A 5,513-nucleotide genomic window follows, 5' to 3' on the forward strand; every position below is an offset into this window, starting at 1 on the left:
GGCGTAGTTTATAGGCCCCCAACTAATAACTTCACGGTGGGGCGGACAATAATCAAGGGAATAATAGAGGCATGTGAAAAAGAAACGGCAGTAATCATGGGGGATTTTAACCTACATATCGATTGGTCAAATCAAATCGCACGGGGTAGCCTGGAGGAGGAATTCATAGAATGCATACGGGATTGTTTCTTAGAACAGTATGTTACAGAACCTACAAGGGAGCAAGCTATCTTAGATCTGGTCCTGTGCAATGAGACAGGAATAATAAACGATCTCCCAGTAAAAGATCCTCTCGGAATGAGTAATCACAGTATGGTTGAATTTGTAATACAGATTGAGGGTGAGGAAGTAATGTCTCAAACGAGCATACTATGCTTAAACAAAGGGGACTACAGTGGGATGAGGGCAGAGTTGGCTAAAGTAGACTGGGAACACAGACTAAATGGTGGCACAATTGAGGAACAGTGGAGGACTTTTAAGGAGCTCTTTCATAGTGCTCAACAAAAATATATTCCAGTGAAAAAGAAGGGCAGTAAGAGAAGGGATAACCAGCCGTGGATAACCAAGGAAATAAAGGAGAGTATCAAATTAAAAATCAATGCGTATAAGGTGGCCAAGGTTAGTGGGAAACTAGAAGATTGGGAAAATTTTAAACGACAGCAAAGAATAACTAAGAAAGCAATAAAGAAAGGAAAGATAGATTACGAAAGTAAACTTGCGCAAAACATAAAAACAGATAGTAAAAGCTTTTACAGATATATAAAACGGAAGAGAGTGACTAAAGTAAATGTTGGTCCCTTTGAAGATGAGAAGGGGGATTTAATAATGGGAAATGTGGAAATGGCTGAGACCTTAAACAATTATTTTGCTTCGGTCTTCACAGTGGAAGACACAAAAACCAATCCAAAAATTGCTGGTCACGGGAATGTGGGAAGGGAGGACCTTGAGACAATCACTATCACTAGGGGGTTAGTGCTGGACAGACTAATGGGACTCAAGGTAGACAAGTCCCCTGGTCCTGATGAAATGCATCCCAGGGTATTAAAAGAGATGGCGGAAGTTATAGCAGATGCATTAGTTATAATCTACCAAAATTCTCTGGACTCTGGGGAGGCACCAGCGGATTGGAAAGCAGCTAATGTAACGCCTCTGTTTAAAAAAGGGGGCAGACAAAAGGCAGGTAACTATCGGCCGGTTAGTTTAACATCTGTAGTGGGGAAAATGCTTGAAACTATCATTAAGGAAGAAATAGCGGGACATCTGGATAGGAATAGTGCAATCAAGCAGATGCAGCATGGATTCATGAAGGGGAAATCATGTTTAACTAATTTACTGGAATTCTTTGAGGATATAACGAGCATGGTGGATAGAGGTGTACCGATGGATGTGGTGTATTTAGCTTTCCAAAAGGCATTCGATAAGGTGCCACACAAAAGGTTACTGCAGAAGATAAAGGTACGCGGAGTCAGAGGAAATGTATTAACATGGATAGAGAATTGGCTGGCGAACAGAAAGCAGAGAGTCGGGATAAATGGGTCCTTTTCGGATTGGAAATCGGTGGTTAGTGATGTGCCACAGGGATCGGTGCTGGGATCACAACTGTTTACAATATACATAGATGACCTGGAAGAGGGGACAGAGTGTAATATAACAAAATTTGCAGATGACACAAAGATTAGTGGGAAAGTGGGTTGTGTAGAGGACACAGAGGGGCTGCAAAGAGATTTAGATAGGTTAAGCGAATGGGCTAAGGTTTGGCAGATGGAATACAATGTTGGAAAATGTGAGGTCATCCACCTTGGAAAAAAAACAGTAAAAGGGAATATTATTTGAATGGGGAGAAATTACAACATGCTGCGGTGCAGAGGGACCTGGGGGTCCTTATGCATGAATCACAAAAAATTAGTTTGTAGGTGCAGCAGGTAATCAGGAAGGCGAATGGAATGTTGGCCTTCATTGCGAGAGGGATGGAGTACAAAAGCAGGGAGGTCCTGCTGCAACTGTACAGGGTATTGGTGAGGCCGCACCTGGAGTACTGCGTGCAGTTTTGGTCACCTTACTTAAGGAAGGATATACTAGCCTTGGAGGGGGTACAGAGACGATTCACTAGGCTGATTCCGGAGATGAGGGGGTTTCCTTATGATGATAGATAGAGTAGACTGGGTCTTTACTCGTTGGAGTTCAGAAGGTTGAGGGGTAATCTTATAGAAACATTTAAAATAATGAAAGGGATAGACAAGATAGAGGCAGAGAGGTTGTTTCCACTGGTCGGGGAGATTAGAACTAGGGGGCACAGCCTCAAAATACGGGGGAGCTAATTTAAAACCGAGTTGAGAAGGAATTTCTTCTCCCAGAGGGTTGTGAATCTATGGCATTTTCTGCCCAAGGAAACAGTTGAGGCTAGCTCATTGAATATATTCAAATCACAGATAGATAGATTTTTAACCAATAAGGTAATTAAGGGTTATGGGGAGCGGGCGGGTAAGTAGAGCTGAGTCCACGGCCAGATCAGCCATGATCTTGTTGAATGGCGGAGCAGGCTCGAGGGGCTAGATGGCCTACTCCTGTTCCTAATTCTTATGTTCTTATGTTCAGAGAGTTGTTAACATGTGGAATTCACTGCCGCAGAGAGTTGTTGATGCCATTTCATTGGATATATTCAAAAGGGAGTTAGATATGGCCCTTGCGGCTAAAGGGATCAAGGGGTATGGAGAGAAAGCAAGAAAAGGTTATTGAGGGAATGATCATCCATGATCTTATTGAATGGTGGTGCAGGCTCGAAGGGCCGAATGGCCTACTCCTGCACCTATTTTCTATGTTTTTAAGTTTTTATTATATCTTCCATTTAGCAGTTACACTTTTAACTCCATTCTTAGTGATATTTACTTGCCTACACAAATAAATACTTAATGAAACTCGCATCCCAAGTCTCACAGTTTGGACTGGGGTAAAATAAACATTTCCGTCACACTGGGACAAGTCAGGTTGGTATCGTATTGCTATTCCCGGTATATGGTGCTGACACATTGGCCCTGAAATTCCGGTCGGAGGCTTCCCGCGGACAATTGCGTCCGACCGGAGAATTTTTCCGAAAGTACCTGGTGGTCCGGGAGGAACATGGGATTCCGGTGGGGAGGCCTTCTCTTCCCGCGCTGCGAAGCACGCTCCCGTCCTCCGGGTTCCCACGCAGAAGGTGCAGTCACGTGTAACTGTTCAACCAATCAGGTAAAGTATTCTCAATTAATAGCAATGAGAACTCTATATCTACATGTTCTCATTGCTGTTAATTGGGGAAAAAAAACATAATAACACCAATTAAAAAATAAAAAACACACCTCACATAATTAAAATTAATTGAAATTAAAGTTGATAAATATCTTAGCGAAAAAAATGTTTCCGAGTTTTTAAAAAGTTTTTTTAGTTATTGTTTAAAATAAATTTAACGGCAAGGTTTTTAAAAATAAAATATGTATTTTTAATTTACTTTTTTATGTTTTAAGTGTGTTTTAAGAATCTTACGCCTGTAAAAGTAGGCTATGCGCCTGCTTTTTTCAGGCACAAGAGTTTTGAGGACATTTGCTGGGCAAGATATAGGTAAATACCGCAATCTTGCCCTTGCAAATGTCCTTGTTCCCGAGATGCGGATGATCCGTCAAGCTGGAACTTGACAGATCGGAAAAGCCGGTTTTCAGCGCATGCGCATTTTGCGATGAAAGTAGGCTTTTCCGACACCTTCCCGGGTCCATAGACACTCCATTTGGACCCGGGGGGGGTGGGGGGGGGCAGGAATTTCTGAACCAATATTCACCCTTCCCTCTTTATGCAGGTCGCACGGGAAAATGCTGTCCCGCAATTGCCTTCATGGTGCAGTTCCATGTTATTCCATCCCAATTAAACCCGCATGCAGATCTACCACATTGTAGAGGCAAATGAATATGTCCTGAGCTTGAGCACACCCAATTTGGCCTAGGGTTACACATGTTTTTCCAATCCACTCGGGTTACATTTCCGGCGTTCATTGTATCTTACTAAATTTTCTCAAGCATGATTGGGTAATACCACTTGTGCCACCGGGTGCATCTGTACCAACCTTCTGACTTGGCACAGAGTCTTAGTAAATTGATAAGTGAACATTGCCCTAGGTCTCGATCAGTTACCCAGAAAGAGAGCCTTTCTTCTGCAATATGCTGCAGGTTTCCTCGGGCTTGTTCCACTAACCAAGATCATGCATTACTTCGAGCCATTTCGTTGAAGACGATTTGTTCCCCTTCTATAATCTGGTTTATCCCCTTTTTAAGCATTAAACCAGTTGCAGCATACTAATCAGGCCTCACCACCTTCTGCTATGATTCTCTCCAATAGTCTCAGCACCATTCTTGTCAAGGTACGATCAAGCCCATCACCCTCCCTAAATTCACTGCAGGTTGTACTGGCCCTTTGCCAAAATCCATTGATCATTCTCCCATGTAGCCACGCTGTTTTAGGCTTGCATCACTCAGGTAGTCCCACTTTGGTCAGATTCAATATTACAGGCACCACTTCATGATGCACATCATGGTACTACTATATCATCTGAGTTGGGATTACCATTAGCCCATTTGAATGGCCCTGGGATGTGTTTATGACAAACAATTCACTTTTCCCACAAATCTGTTTATTCATTGAAGGAGGAGCCTTTGGATGAGTCTTTTTTTTGAACTCTACTGCTTGTACAACCATGCTCCCATCCTTGCACCCCTTGATATACTGGACAGTTACAGTGGTATGATTACTATGCCACTGGAAATGTACCCCTATCCTATACCCTCGGCCGTCCCTACTTCAATCATTCATGATATGTCTCTGACTACGTCGTGAGATTGGCGCGGTTTGCGAGGCATGTCTGTGGACAGGAGGTGGTTCCAGATCTGGGACCCGAGGAGATTCTTCCAGCTCCCTGTCCAGTCCACTTCCATTTGGATCATACTGTACCTGATTAGGTGGGAGATATCCCATTAGGCACCCCTTTTTCCTCATCCCTGGAGAGGATAAATCCAGCTCCCCATTTTCATAACCATTTCCTCTTTTCTCGGTACCTGCTGTTGAACTGAAAAAACTTAATCTGGTTAATATAACACCATTTAATTCTCCTAGGTAACTGGGCTGCATATACCATGGGACTAGCTTTATCAAGAATATTATCCGGTCGTTTATATCGGAGTTCAAAACTTCCACCCTGACATAGTTTTGTTCCATTACCTGGCCCCTCATCTCCTACTCCTGAGATTTACTCGGGGCCAGATGTAGTTGGTTACAGTGGTGTGCCCTCCTGATCCCTCAGGCACAATCCACTAACCCCTTTAAAAAACATCACTTCTTCCTGATGGTCACCTACTTAAAATAAAAGAAACAGAGAATTTCTGGTGTAGACGTCTACTACAACCAAAAACATTTTTCCATGAAAGGACCGGCGTAGTCCACATGGATGCGTGACCCTGGCTTGGCGGGCCAGGACCAGGGGCTAAGGGGGGCTT

The sequence above is a fragment of the Pristiophorus japonicus genome, chromosome 1, assembly GCF_044704955.1.
Source record: "Pristiophorus japonicus isolate sPriJap1 chromosome 1, sPriJap1.hap1, whole genome shotgun sequence".
NCBI lineage: Eukaryota > Metazoa > Chordata > Chondrichthyes > Pristiophoridae > Pristiophorus > Pristiophorus japonicus.